Here is a 17,468-nt window from a genome sequence, read left to right as displayed (position 1 = left end):
ACAATATATATTTGTACAGTTATATACTAATTTATAAAATATATACATATGTATACGTTAAATATACACATCTATAGAAGATCTATTCACATATATACACTCTATTCTATGTATATGTAGTACTTTAAATGAAATATACTATAATATTACAATATATATTTGTATATTTATATACTAATTTATAAAATATATACACATGTATGCGTTAAATATACACGTCTATAGAAGATCTATTCACATATATACACTCTAATCTATGTATATGTAATACTTTAAATGAAATATACTATAATATAAATACATTACAATATATATTTTTATAGTTATATACTAATTTATAAAACATATACATATTTATACGTTAAATATACACGTCTATAGAAGATATATTCACATAAATACACTCTATTCTATGTATATGTAATACTTTAAATGAAATATATTATAAATTTATACATTACAATGTATATTTCTTTAGTTATATACTAATTTATAAAACATATACACATGTATACATTAAATATACACGTCTATAGAAGATCTATTCACATATATACACTCTATTCTATGCATATGTAATACTTTAAACGAAATATACTATAATATATATATATATATATACATTACAATATATATTTGTATAGTTATATACTAATTTATAAAACATATACACATGTATATGCTAAATATACACGTCTATAGAAATTCTATTCACATATAATCACTCTATTCTATGTATATGTAATACTTTAAATGAGATATACTACAATATATATAGATTACAACATATTTGTATAGTTATATACTAATTTATAAAATATATACTAATGTATACATTAAATATACATGTCTATAGAAGATCTATTCACATATATACACTCTATTCTATGTATATGTAATACTTTAAATGAAATATATTACAACATATATACATTACAATATATATTTGTATAGTTATATACTATGTTTTAAAATATATAAAATTATATATATATATATACACACGTATACATTAAGTATACACGTCTATAGAAGATCTATTCACATATATACATTCTATTCTATGCATATGTAATACTTTAAATGAAATATATTATAATATATATATATATATATATATACATTACAATATATATTTGTATAGTAATATACTAATTTATAAAACATATATACATGTGTACTCTAAATATACACGTCTATAGAAATTCTATTCACATATAATCACTCTATTCTATGTATATGTAAAACTTTAAATGAGATATACTACAATATAAATAGATTACAATATATACTTGTATAGTTATATACTAATTTATAAAATATATACTCATTTATACATTAAATATACACGTCTATAGAATATCTATTCACATATATACACTTTATTCTATGTATATGTAATACTTTAAATGAAATATACTATATTATATATACATTACAATATACATTTGTATAGTTATATACTAATTTATAAAATATATACACATATATGCATTAAATCTACACGTCTATAGAAGATCTATTCACATATAGACAATCTATTCTATGTAAATGTAATACTTTAAATGAAATATACTATAATATATATACATTACAATATATATTTTTATTGTTATATACTAATTTATAAAACATATACTTATGTATACATTAAATATACAAGTCTATAGAAGATTTATTCACATAAATACACTCTATTCTATGTATATGTAATACTTTAAATGAAATATACTATAATGTTATACATTACAATGTATATTTATATAGTTATATACTAATTTATAAAACATATATAGATGTATACGTTAAATATACACGTCTATAGAAGATCTATTGACATATATACACTCTATTCGATGTACATTAATACTTTAAATGAGATATACTACAATATATATACAATACAATATATATTTGTATAGTTATATACTAATTTATAAAATATATACACATATATACGTTAAATATACACGTCTATATAAGATCTATTCACATATATACACTCTATTCTATGAATATGTAATACTTTAAATGAAATATACTATAATATATATACATTACAATATATATTTGTGTAGTTATATACTAATTAATAAAACATATACACATGTATACGTTAAATATACACGTCTATTGAACATCTATTCACATATATACACTCTATTCTATGTATATGTAATATTTTAAATGAAATATACTATAATATATATATATATATATATACACACACATTACATTATATATTTGTATTGTTATATTCTAATTTATAAAATATATACACATGCATACATTAAATATACATGTCTATAGAAGATCTATTTACATATATACACTCTATTCTATGTATATGTAATACTTTAAATGAAATATACGATAATATATAGACATTATAATCTATATTTGTGTAGTTTTATACTAATTTATAAAACATATACACATGTATACGTTAAATATACACGTCTATAGAAGATCTATTCACATATATACACTCTATTCTACGTATATGTAATACCTTAAATGAGATATACTACAATATATATACATTACAATATATATTTGTATAGTTATATACTTATTTATAAAATATATACTCATGTATACGTTAAATATATACGTCTGTAGAAGATCTATTCACATATATACTCTCAATTCTATGTATATGTAATACTTTAAATGAATTATACTATAATATATATTCATTACAATATATTTGTATTGTTATATACTAATTTATAAGACATATATACATGTATACATTAAATATATACACGTCTATAGAAGATCTATTCACATATATACACTCTATTCTATGTATATGTAATACTTTAAATGAAATATACTACAATATATATTTGTATAGTTATATACTAATTTATAAAATATTTACACATGTATACGTTAAATATACACAATTATAGAATATCTATTCATATATATACACTCTATTGTATGTTTATGTAATACTTTAAATGAAATATACTACAATATATATACATTACAATATATATTTGTATAGTATATACTAATTTATAAAATATACTGATTCAATCAATTGTTATAATACAAGAATTCATACTTTAGAAAATGAAAATTGAAATAAAAGAAAAGTGTGCTATTTAAGCTAGCTCTTTTAGTATTTAGTCGCACCTCAATACTGATATCGAACATCGAGTGGAAAAAAAATATACTTCTAGTAATTTGTTGTCCTATACCAATTAGTTCCTTCATTCTTGGAGACTAATACTGGCTGGTACCTAACCAGATTCATTGACAATGATTTTGGTACTTTAAGAATCTTGTCTTGTAACAACAACATGTCACGGCCGTCTACGGTGGTGCCACCACGCCTCGCCGTCGTCACGGCAACATCATCATGAGTAGTAGAAATCTTGTTGTTATTGTTCATGTCTCCATTGATTTTTGGTGGTCTTGGATAGTAAAAATCAATAGGAAAAAAGTAATATTGAAGCCCTGCCATTAATACTTGAAACTTTGCTCTAAATTGTGTTGGTATAATTTTATTGTTATTGGCCTTTTTGTTGTGTATTTATATAGAGAAAAAAAGGGAAATCCAAAAAGAAATAGTAGAAGGAATGTTCCTATTTATATAGGAAAATTAGCTACCTTGTTCAACAAGTAGTTTCCTATTCAATTCATGTGTACCAACAAGTCTTCTAGAGAAAAAGTTAGCACAAAATATCATATTGTTATAAATTAATAAAGAACAAGAAGAAGAATAGAGAGAATAGAGAGAGTGATTCTTATTTCTTCTCTTGAGGAATGAATTACAATGAAGCAAAACCCCTTTATTTATAAGGGAAAACTAACCTTGGGGTTTGTAACTTTTCCATAAATAGATATACACAATATATGGTAAAGTAGGTATTCACTATACATGGTAAAGTAGACATTCACTATATATGGTAAAGTAGACATTCACTATATATGGTATATTTATAACACTCTCCCTTGAATGTCTAATTGATAGATAATATGCCTCGTTAAAACCTTACTAGAAAAAAACTCAGTGGAAAAAAAAATCTAGTAAAGGAAAAAGAGTACATATCTCTAACGATATGCATATAGGCTGCCTCATTAAAAACCTTACAAAGAAAACCCAGTAGGAGAAAACCTCATAAGGGAAAAAGAGTACAACGCGTATTAACTCCTACTAATGAGAACATCCTTGAGCCTTTGCATCCCGATCTTGTGCACCATATTCTTGAAAGTTGTAGTTGGAAGAAAATTGGTGAATAAATCAGTCATAATATTACTTGAATGAATATGTTGAACGTTAATATCACCATTCTTTTGTAGCTCAAGTATGTAGAAAATCTTTGATGAAGCATGCTTCGTTCTATCTCCTTTTATGAATCCTCCATTAAGATGTGCTATGCATGATGCATTACCTCTGTGTAAAATTATGGATAGATTGTCATATTTCACACCACATTTTTCTCGAACGAGATGTATCATGGATCTCAACTACACTCATTCTCGACTTGCTTCATGAATAACTATTATCTCAGCATGATTCGATGAAGTGGCTATGATAGACTGCTTTGTATATTTCCAAGATATAGCAGTATCCCCACAGGTAAACACATTGCATGTTTGAGACCGAGATTTATACAGGTTAAATGAGTACCCAACATCAGCATGACCAATAAGATCAAGATTGCAATCTTTAGAATAAAATAAGCTCATGTATCTTATCCCATTTTGATGTCTCCTAGTAGGAGTAGAAATATACCTTGATAACATATTAACCGAAAAGGCTATAAGCATTGTAGTATTTGCAAGCTACATGAGTGTATCAATTACACTAAGATATGGTACTTCATAACCAATCCAATTTGATATATTTCAAATTTCAGCAAATAATATATTGCTTTGAAAACTCTTCAAGAGTTCCAATGATTTTCAAGCTATGAGCTTATACAATATAAGGATTATAAATAAGTTCCCAGAAACTTTTATATGCTTCAAGCATTTTGAATCCTTGAAAGTTTTTCACATAAGTTTTGTCAAGTGACAATATTCAACATTTCATGAGTGACACCTTCAAGTATTTGGACTGCAAATCAAATAAGTTTTACGCTTACCAAAATGCATCATTTCATGTCACTTGATAATGTTTCTACGTTATCATGCTTAAATATATGTAGAATTTGGATCCTCATAATTCTTTACAATATTATGCTAATATTGTATCAAAGATATCGTCGACGGTTTATCATTTTGTATTAGTTCTCAATGTGACATAATATTTTGAGATCTCTCACTTCATTATTTTCAGGTACCTGAACCTATCATAAGGTTTCATAAAGTGTTATGTCGTAGTCTCTTCAAAACATAATTGCCTTCTTATTATGATTATTTGCTCCTTATTTTTCAAGGACATTCATTTGGAACCGATTAGTCTACCATGCTTCACACATGCATAGATTTTGTCCTTTAGGAACACAAAATAAGAGCACTTGCGCTTAATATGAGATGCTTTCGGCATTTGACTTGAATTATCTTTTGGATGAGGATCTGGTGATAATTCCTAACATATTTCATAGAGCTTATAATCTCCCTCTTATGTTAGAAAAACTAACATACATCCTCTACTTCTTTGAGGAATCCATCTTTGTGTATCATGGTATATTCATTAGTCATATACCGCACATCGAAATTATTAGATAGAATAGTTGGTTCATGATAGAATAGTTGGTTCATGACCTTGAACCAATTGAGGGGAAAGAAATAATCATAATTTATTGGTCTAATGCATACAAGTATTATTATATGCAACATATCATATTTCAGACCTACACATGAAGCTTTGTTCTCATTAGTGATGGTTTAGCTATTTATCGAAGGCATTCAATGCTAAACCATCATCATCAAGATGAATTATCTTGATTACACAATCTGAAAATTATGCTCCATTTATATTGAACAACTTTTTGAATGTCAAACGTAGGTTGACCATGAATGTACATGTGATCATCTTATTGATGCATCTTTTCAACATATCACATGATAGGTGAACGGACCCTTATTCACCTTTTATGCTTTTCAGATTTTAAGGTATCCAATCCAAAATTAGTTGGTCCAACCAACTTATCATGAGAATAAGCAACATTAAAAGCTCAAGAAGAATTTTCGTATTCTTCAATATGTATTTAATACTTAATACGCACATCTATGGGATGTCCCAATAGTTCATGTCAACTTATGAACTTTTATATTAGTAAACTCCAAGTTTACCATGACATGTATTTTTTTTTTCTTTAGTAAATTTCATATTTAATATTATATGAATAAATTTCAGATTTACTACTTTAGAAGTAGATTTTAAAATTATTCTTCTCAGTTATTCTACCTCTTTCGGAGGTGAGTTGTGATACCATCACAATCAAGTGCACGTTTGTATTGAAACAATCTAAATTATCATTCCCCAGGAATGGAATATAATCGTGCCTTAAGCCTATAAAATTTTGATAGCTAATAACCTCTGTCATGATATTGCTACTTTAGGAGTAAATCAAGGCATACATATGATCTAGAGAATTTTTCTCTAACATATCTTATGATCATAATACGCGTGCGAAAATATCATCACTTTTGATGATCATTATCATATTGTCCCTCCACGCGTATATTCGTGCGTTCAATCACTTGTCTTCTTTCAGACATATTATGCACTGCTACCACATACACCTCAAGAATGAAGTAAGTTTTCATATTTCAGACTTATCATATATTCCTACCACATTCACTTCGTGCAATGGAGCATATTCAATGGATCAAATTTTATGACTTTTCATCAAACATCCATTATTTTGCCTTAGCCATCATAATATCATCAATATGGTGCATTGAGATTCAAACTCAACGTCTTACCCATATAAAGGCATCTTAGGCATAAATTGACGGGACTTAAACCCAACATATTATCATCCCTTTTGATAATATTGTTCTTGAGTAGTAAATTTAAAACATAAATGGTTCCAAACCAATTATTTTTCCACAAATCCAATAATAATTATATTAGTAGCAGCAAAAGAAATATAACATAAAGAATTACTAACCTTGAAATCCTTCAAATTTATAATCTCACCTTAGTTTGTTAGAGCATCATGCTGATAACATGTTATAAACTAATAAAGAACAAGAAGAAGAGTAGAGAAAATAGAGGGAGCGATTCTTATTTCTTCTCTTGAGAAATAAATTACAATGAAGCAAAGACCCTTTATTTATAGGGGGAAACTAACCTTGGGGTTTGTAACTTTTCCATAAATAGATATACACAATATATGGTAAAGTAGATATTCACTATATATGGTAAAGTAGACATTCACTATATATGGTATATTTATAACACAAGAAAATTATTGAGTTTAAGGGGGACATATATTCATTGCTCCAAGTGGGAAAACAAAAATAATTTTGGACACATATAAGGTATTCACTATATGGTAAAGTAGACATTCACTATATGTAGGACGAAAACATGCTTAAGGAAACTATGTGGGAAAAAGTTTTGCCCAAAAAGGTATCATATAAAATAAAATGTAACCAAATAAACTACTATTTGTATCATATTAGTTGGTCACTTTTACTTTTGCACACTCCTTAATAAATCACACACATAAAATGATAGTTTTATTACACTCCCAAAGAGTATTAATTGCAGGGGTAAAACGAGAAAAAATTAATTAATTTTATCTTGATTTAACAAGTGAAAAAACAATTGGGAATATGTAATTTTACCAAGATCGATGATCCACTAATATAGGACAGAAAATTATTTATTATTCATATTCTGTTTCACTTTCATATGACATTATTAATGGTGAGCTCAAATAGGATGTGTACGTGACAAAAAAAAGAAAGAAGCTTACTTTTGGTCGTGCGGGGTTCAGAAAAGGGTCGGACGACAAGGGGAAATTTTATGCAGCCTAACCTGTGACATCGGTAAAGTAGTAATTTTAGTAGTTAAGCCAAGACTGTTCTTCACAATGAGATGTATAAATAACCATTCTCAGAGCTAATAGCATTATTGTCATAATAATATAGAATACACTGCATAGCAGAAAGTATAATAGAACCTATCTACCTTTTTTATACGAAACCTCATATGCATCCTTACATTGTTGCTCAAGAAAATCAATGAAAGCTAGTGCAAATACATAACGAGTCATTGATCATCCCACACAGTCAACTTTTTGAAAAATGGCTCTTGTATATAATTGTGTAGACACTGTATATAACCTGCATATTGGTCACCAAAAATAAGAATCCTCTATAGTGAATTCAATCAATAATCACTCTCACTTTCAACGTTTACTGACTTTCTAACTTTTCTTTATAGCCTCACTGTGTAGCAAAAGCATGTACAACTACAAAGTTACCTATGAGTTTCCTTTTTCTATAGGTTCATTAGTCGCGATAAGTGAATTAGAACGAATATAAATACGTATGCTCACCTTCATAATTCATACAAGTAATGAAGGAATTTGCCACCAATATTTCTTGGTTGAGTTCATACTTCTGGGAGCGGAACAACTACTTCGGATGCTTCCAAAAGCATTGCCACTCTTTTTTTTTCCTAGCAGGAGTTAGCGTGGCGACCAATTCTGCACTGCGTAATCAAGCATCCATTTTTCTGCTTTTTTTCCACTCATCTGCCATTTGATGTCTTAAGTCCACTTTTTTTGGTTCTTGATTAGGTGTAGCGGGAAGAAGCTGAGGTGCCCGGGGGTTGAATTTCCTTGCTCTTTCTAGTGCCTTGATTGATATCCAAGGGAGGATCAACTTCTTCAGTTTGCTCCAGTTCGTGGACCTTTGTGTCTTAAGTTTGTTCGTGGTTAGTGGAAGTTCTCTCTCTTCTTTTGGATCCTTTATTTCTTGATCCAACATCTTTCCATCTTCAGTTATGTCAAGATTTGTCAAGATTTCTGTAGAATTTGAGCTATTAGTCACTTTACCTTCAGCCTCTGAGAGTTCCTGGTCTGATATTATGTCACTGGTGACTGACTGTGTATCTGATGAATCATCTTGAATTGGCGTAGTAAGGATCTCGTTAACTGCCTCTCTTATGAGTTTGACAGCATCATCTCTACAGAAACTTTACCCGTGTTGCCTTGGATTATGATCTTCCCTGCTTGTCTCTGCATCATTCTTTGTCTCGAAGAAATCCTAGAGAGAGTTGCATGTTTTACTTTCAGCCGGTGTGCTGCTGTCTTCTACCCCATCATTACTTCCATCTAGTAGTTCATTTCTAACTTTTGATGCAACATCTAATAGAACATACTGTGATACCATGTGCTATATGCTGATGTAACTCCGTTTGTCCGCCTGACCCTTGGATTCTCCATTGTCTTCTTTGGGATCAGACATTGATAGCAAGAGAGAAAATCCACGACCAAGTTTAGGTGTTTTCGCACATTCTTTTTCTGTCTCTTTCTTGGCAATATTTTTTTGCATTGCTGTATCATTGGCTGAAGATAACTCTGGATGCTCATTTCAGTGAGTGAATTTTTTCACCATCTTCAATTGAACTCTGAGTTGAATTACATATTTCACTAATAACACCATCATTATTCTCAAGCTCCACATCTTCTACTCCATCAACTGCATTGGTTAAGCTTGAGCTAGAAGAGGGGATCTCTTTCCAGGAATTATTTGAGCTATCTTCCTGATCTTCAATCCGAGCTTTTCCTTCCACCCGAACCTCATTACTCAAATTTCTCCTCAATACTCAAAGAGTTTATCATTTCATCCGACTTCTGCGTAAGTATAGACTGTTGAAGATCATGATTCTTGTACATAGAGCAGTCATTTTCTTCAAGCTTTTTGTCTATACCTGCAAAAACTCTCTTGCTTACAAGGAACGAATGTGTTATGCTTACATATGATCTGCAAATGTTCTTCACCGCTAGCTCTGAGCTTAGGAAATGCAATCTGACTGGTATTTCCTTATGGTAGAACTACAGTTTCAAAGGATTTTATAAGAAGTTCCACCTTTGTTTGCTAAGTCAGAGCAAGTTGACTTATCGCCTGCTGAAGTGCATAATCAAGCATCCATTCTTCTTCTCTTTTCCTCTCATCAGCTATTTAAGTTCTTAATCAAAAATCGACCGGGGCGTGCCAGGGATGTTGGGGAATGTCCTATCAACTGCATTGGTTAAGCTTGAGATAGAAGAGGGGATCTCTTTCCAGGAATCATTTGAGCTGTCTTCCTGATCTTCAATCCGAGCTTTTCCTTCCACCCGAACCTTATTACTCAAAGTTCTCCTCAATACTCAAAGTGCTTATCATTTTATCCGACTTCTGCGTAAGTATAGACTGTTGAAGATCATGATTCTTGTACATAGAGCAGTCATTTTCTTCAAGCTTTCTGTCTATACCTGCAACAACTTTCTCTTGCTTACAAGGAACGAATGTGTTATGCTCACATGTGATCTGCAAATGTTCTTCACCGCTAGCTCTGAGCTTAGGAAATGCAATCTGACTGGTATTTTCTTATGGTAGAACTACAGTTTCAAAGGATTTTATAAGAAGTTCCACCTTTGTTTGCTATGTCAGAGCAAGTTGACTTATCGCCTGCTGAAGTGCATAATCAAGCATCCATTCTTCTTCTCTTTTCCTCTCATCAGCTATTTAAGTTCTTAATCAAAAATTGACCGGGGCATGCCAGGGATGTTGGGGAATGTCCTAGTGTAGTCCGTTTGCGTGGGCAGGGCCATTTGGGTGGTCAGGCAGGTAAAATCATGCAAATGAGGTATTTTCAGGCCAAATTAGTGTGCTATTATCACGACCCAAAATAGGATCATGATCGGCGCTAAGTATTTTAGGACTCCAAAGCAAGCCTCGTCAAAATTCTACAGAAAATCTGGCAGAGTTTCCTTTGTTTTTGGGCTTATCAAGAAAATTTCCGGTCTCAATTCAACAGCACCACAACCAACACATCAATCACACCAACACAATCCATCACAAACCATCAACAAGGCACCAACACCACCAATATCAATACAAAATCCATCTCCAAAAATAAAAGGAAGTCAATTACTCCACAAATTCAAAATAATGAAAGAATAGTCAAAACTCTAAAGACATGACTATGGAGCAAACTAAGAGTTTTCAAGAAAAAGAAACATAACGAATAAATAAACTATAGCCCACGCGAACAGGGCTCGCCAAGAATATGCTACTCGAATCCTTTAGCCAACGAGATCCTCACCGTCACTTGCGTTCTCTGAAAAATAATAGCGAGGAGTGAGACGCTAGCTCAGTGAGTAATAACACTTAACCATAACCGTTTTAATGGGGATAAGTCAGAAAACATCATGAAATAAATTCTCTTTCAGAAAATAGTAACAATAAACAATATCATTGTTTCATGTAAGTGAAGTGAACCGATGGTTCAGTAATAAACTCATAAAGCATCGTATCATATCAAATATTAAATATTTGGGAGGTTTTCAAGAATGAACATGTAATCAGTGTGACATTCTTCTTTATTAAGAATAACCCATAATAGTGGATCCCTTATAAAGGAGTCCCATATCATATCAGTAATAGTATGCTTGTTCTACCTTCCTACTAGTGAGGGCTATAACATTCATCAATAAATACAAGGTGCACCAGGTCTAATGATCCCATTGTTAGCTACGGGATTCAATCAAGGTCTACTCCCATTCATAAATTCTTTGGAAACAATAGGATATTCGTATGAAAACATCTTTCAGAATAGAACATAACTTTAAAATTCATATCAATAATAATACATGTGAACTTGAATAAAACATATATCAAAATACTTAATCTCATGTAAGTAAAGAATATTCATCGTAATAATATCATATCTCAAATAACCATTTCAATATTATATCAAGTAAAGGACTTGCCCCACATGCAATTTCAAAGCATTTCGTAACTCATTATTTCATCAAAATCAAGTACAAAATATGCAAGTTAACAAACACAGATTATGGTAAGATTACTACTCACAGTACAATTTTTGAAATACCAACTTGTCACCTCGAACAATTGATAGGACTTCCTTCAATAGAATCTTAAACCCGAAAGAATTTTTCAATCAAACTTAAACCTTTCTTTTTTTTAACTGAAGGAACAATTGATTTTTTTTCCTCTTCAACGTGATTAGCAGATTAGTTATTGCCTTAGTTGCTCCTAACCTTTTCTTTCTTAATCCTTTGATGGAAAAAGCCCTTTTTGTCAATGTATAATATATTGTTTGTCCCAATTCAATTTGAATTGGATATGGGCCACGGCCCTAACTCTTCTAAATTCTTTTCCTTTTTCTTATTAATATGGGATTTAGCCCATATCTCTTATAAAATATTTTTTTTCAATTATAATTACTCACTAATTATAATTTGGGGTATTACATTCTCCCCACCTAAAGAAATTCGGTCCCCGAATTTAGAGTAAGTGCATACCTGAAGACTGAAACAAGTAAGGGTACTTGAGTCTCATATCTTTTTCTGATTCCCACATAGCTTCTTCGATGGTATGGTTCTTCCATAAGACTTTCACGGACACCAACTCTTTCGACTGTAAACTTCTTACTTGTCGATCAATGATAGCCACAGGTTCCTCCTCATAAGTTAAGTTCTTATCAAGTTGCAAGGTTGGTGCTTCGAGTACGCGCTAAGAATCTGATATACACTTCCTTAGCATAGAGACATGAAACAATGGATGGAAAAAAGATATCTCGGGAGGAAGTGCCACTCGATACACCACTCCTCCTATATGCTCAAGTATATCATAAGGTCCTACATACCCCGAGCTTAATTTACCTCTTTTTCCAAATCGCATCACACCTTTCATAGAAGAGACTTGTAGAAAAACCTTATCCCCAACTGCGAACACCAAATCTCTTCTTCTTCTGTCATCATATGACTTTTTTCTGCTTTGAGCTATGAGTAACCTCTTTCTAATTAATTGGACCTTGTCCATAGCATCCTGTACCAAGTTTGGTCCTAAAACCTTAGCCTCTCCAACTTCAAACCACCCGATAGGAGAACGACATCGTCTACCATACAAGGCTTCATATAGAGCCATCTGAATGTTTGACTGAAAACTATTATTGTAAGTGAATTCAGCTAATGGTAAGTAAGTATCCCAACTAGCTCTACAATCAAGAATGCAGGCTCTCAACATATCCTCTAAAATTTGTATAGTACATTCAGACTGTCCATCCGTCTGTGGATGAAATCCAGTACTAAGATCTACTCGGGTACCCAATGCTTCTTGGAAAGATCTCTAAAAGCATGAAGTGAACTGTGATCTTCTGTCAGAAATGATAGATAATGGAACTCCATGAAGTCAAACAATTTCATTCATAAATAATTGAGCATATTTCACTTCTCTATATGTAGTCTTTACTGGCATGAAGTGAGCAGACTTGTCGATCTACAATTACCCATACCGAGTCATGGCCTTTAATGGTTCACGGAAGCCCGATTACAAAATCCATGGTAACTCTTTCCCATTTCTAATATGGAATCCTAATCTCTTGCAATAATCCTGCTGGTTGTTGATGCTCGACTTTAACCTATTGACAAGTTAAGCAACTAGTAAACAAAGTTAGCAATATCTTTCTTCAAACCTTCCCACCATTACAACTGCTTCAGGTCATGATACATCTTAGTAGAACCAGGGTGAATGGTATATCTGGAGTTGTGAGCTTCCTCAAGAATAGCTCGTCTTAGCCCATCTACAGTTGGTACACATAATCAATTACCCACTTAATCGTCTTAACCAATAATCATCTTACTTTGACCAGCTAAGACCTCATCTCGATATTTACACAACTGCATATCCACAAATTAAATGCTCTTTATGCGCTCTATCAAAGAAGATTTAGCTTGAACACAAGCCAACAATACCCCTGACCTTCTAACACCAAAACTGACACCTTTGCCTTCAAGTTTCTGCACATATTTCGCCAACTACCTCTTTCCAGGAGCTATATGTTCCAAACTACCTATAGATTTCCTACTCAAAGCATCAGCCACAACATTAGCATTTCCTGGATGATACAAGATAGCACAATCATAATCTTGTAGTAATTCCATCCACTGACGCTGCCAAAGATTTAGATTTCGCTGCTGGAAAATGTACTTCAAACTCTTATGATCGGTATAAATCTCACAAATTTTGCCGTATAAGTAATGCCTCCAAATCTTAAGTGCAAAAACCACAACGGCCATCTCCAAATCATGTGTAGGATAGTTCAGCTCGTGCTTCTTCAACTGCCTCAAAGCATAAGCAATAACATGATCATGTTGCATGAGAACACATCCTAATCCAACCCTTGAAGTATCACAAAATACCTTGAATCCTCCAGATCCTGATGGTAAGGCTAATACCGGTGTAGTGGTCAAACATATTTTGAGTTTTTGGAACTGCTCACATTCTTCTGTCCACTGGAACTTCACATCTTTCTGTGTTAACCTAGTTAATGGAGCTATAATTTTAGAGAAATCCTACAAACAATGCCTATAGTAATTAGCCAAACCTATAAAGCTGTGAATCTATATGGGTGAAGTAGGCCTAGGCCATTTTTACACTACTTCTATCTTTTTAGAATCCACCGTGATACCTTATTTGGAGACAACATGCCCCAAAAAAGATACTGAGTCAGCCAAAATTTGCATTTTGAGAACTTAGCATAAAGCTTATGTTCCCACAATGTTTGTAATACAGTCACCAGATCATTCTCATGTTCTTATAGGCTATGAGAATATATCAGATTATCATCAATAAATACTATCACAAATATGTCCAAATACGACCTGAACACCCTATTCATCAAGTCCATGAATGCAGCAGGAGCATTGGTTAACCCGAAAGGCATCACAAGGAACTTATATTGCCCATATCGAGTTTTGAATGTTGTCTTAGATATATCTTTCTCCCTGATTCTAAGATGATGATAACCAGACCGAAGATCAATCTTTGAAAAATGGACAACCCCTTATAACTGATCAAATAGGTCCTCTATATGAGGCAACAAATACTTGTTACGTATTGTTACCTTGTTTAGCTGCCTGTAGTCAATACACATCCTTAGAGATCCATCTTTCTTATTTACAAACAAAACTGGTACACCCCATGGCGATATACTCGGTCTGATGAAACTCTTATCTAACAAGTCTTGCAACTGTTGTTTGAGCTCCTTCAATTCTGCTGGTGCCATAAAATATAGGGGTATAAATATTGGCATAGTGTCAGGTGCCAATTCAATATCGAAGTCTATCTCTCGTACTGGAGGTAATCCTGGCAACTCCTCAGGAAATACATCAGAAAATTCCTTCACCATAGGTAGCTTCTCCAAACTAAGGACTCCCTCCCCAACATCACTCATCATAGCCAAGAAACCTATGCAACCTTTTTTCAATAGTCGTTGGGTCTTCATAAAAGATATAATCTGAAACTTGACCCCCTTCTAATGCAAAACTAGATTTGTTGGGTATCTCAAATCTAACAATCTTTGCATAACAATCTACGATAGCATAGCAAGGAGATAACTAATCCATGCCCATCAATACATCAAATTCAATCATATCAAGTACAATCAAGTCAGCAAGGGTATCCTTACCTCCCACTATAATCTCGCAATCACGATACATATATTCAACTAATAAGGAATCTCCTATAGGAGTAGAAATAAGAAAAAGACAATCTAACATCTTAGTATGTCTATCGAATCTCACAACAAAATATGAGGACACATAAGAGTGGGTAGAACCCGAATCAATCAAAGCATATGTATCAAAAGAACAAATGGAAAGAATACCTGTAACCACTGCATTCGAGGCCTGAATATCCTGTCTAGTAAGTGCAAAGACTCTCGGTTGGCCTCTACCAGCATTTCCTTATGCCTAATTTCTAACAACTTATTCTCCATTATCTCGACCTCTATTTCCCATACCTACAGGATTACGAGTAGCCTGACTCGGTGCAGCTACCTGACCAGAACCCTAACTAGCATTTCTCTAAAATTAAGGGCAATCCCTGATGCAATGACCTAACTGTCCATATCGAAAACACTCTTCAGTTAAAACACGATACTGACCTATACACGATTTGACACAAGTCTAGCAGGATGGAGTAGTAGCATACATCTGGACCGAACTACGATATCCCTAAGATGTTGAAGACCCTTGGGTACCCTGTCTAGAAGGTGGCTTATACGCAAACTGTGAAACCAAATCTATCCCTGTCTGATGGCCCTGATGCTTTTCCTTATTTTTCTCTCTCCGATTTGCACTTAAGTCACCACTGAATGATCCACTCATCTTAGCCTTCTTACGAACCTCATAAGCTGTCCGCTATACACGACCCTTCTCCTCATCATTCTAGCAAGATCTATTATCTCATAATAGGTCAAGACTTTTATCTGTGGGGCCACTGCATTATAAAGATGAGCAACCAGCCCATTTACAAACCTCTGGACTCGAGCTGCTTTCGTGGATACCAAGTATGGAGCATATCTAGCCAGCTTGCAAAACATAGTATTATAGGTTGACATATCCATATCTGGAGTCTGAACCAATCTCTCAAACTAAGCTGTATATTTTTGTTTCTGACTTTCAGGAAGAAGGGTATCCATGAAGAACTTAGTGAACTCATCCCATGTCAGAGGTGCTGCTCCTGTAGGCCTTTCTAGCAATAAAGTTTCATACCAAGTGTTAGCTGTGTCCTTCAACTTGTACAACGCAATCTCCATAGCTCTCTCACTAGAACACCCTAACACACACAATGCCTTGAATATACCATCCAAAAAACTCTGAGGATCAGCTGAACTATTTGAACCTGTGAATTTTGGTGACTTCAAATTTAGAAACTCCTGCAAAGAAACCTCCTTGTTTCTAAAGTTGTAAGTCTGAACAGGTGCCTAGAACTATGCAAAATTGCATTGACCACCCCTCTTCTATCTATCCAGTCGGTCGGCCAAGCTATTTATGGATCTTTGTATGGAAGCAAGTACCTTAACAGTACTACCCTCATGAGATGATGGAGGTGGACTATTATTCCTTTTAGGAGTAGGCTCTCTTGAACTTCTTGGAGTGGCAGTGCTATTCTCTGCGGTATCACGACTACCCCTACTTCGTCCCCTGCAAGGGGCTCTACCTCTTCCCCTACCAGTAGCTGCTCTACGAACCATCTGATTAAAAAAAATAAGATAGTTAGATTCATCTAATTGATCCTAAGCATCACACATGTACGAAAGAATAAGAAAGAAGATCAATACACATCCTATCATGCTCTCGCAGAATTACGATTATAGAAATGGCCGGCAACATAACCATATTTCAGATTCTACTACTATCATGTGCTCCATACTCACCAAATTAACCTAACCTGGCTCTGATACCAACTTTATCATGACCCAAAATAGGATCATGACCGGCGCTAAGGAGTTTAGGACTCCAAAGCAA

General features: G+C 32.8%; 1 pseudogene; it reads right to left on the bottom strand.

Annotated features, from left to right (window-relative positions):
- Window positions 1–8,536: 8,536 nt before the first annotated feature.
- LOC124895526 lies at window positions 8,537–15,391 on the bottom strand (annotated as a pseudogene).
- Window positions 15,392–17,468: the final 2,077 nt, after the last annotated feature.

Source organism: Capsicum annuum, unplaced genomic scaffold (genome assembly GCF_002878395.1).
Source record: "Capsicum annuum cultivar UCD-10X-F1 unplaced genomic scaffold, UCD10Xv1.1 ctg82786, whole genome shotgun sequence".
Lineage (NCBI taxonomy): Eukaryota > Viridiplantae > Streptophyta > Magnoliopsida > Solanales > Solanaceae > Capsicum > Capsicum annuum.
Note: the sequence above shows the minus strand (reverse complement) of the source record. Positions and strands in the feature narration are given on the sequence as shown.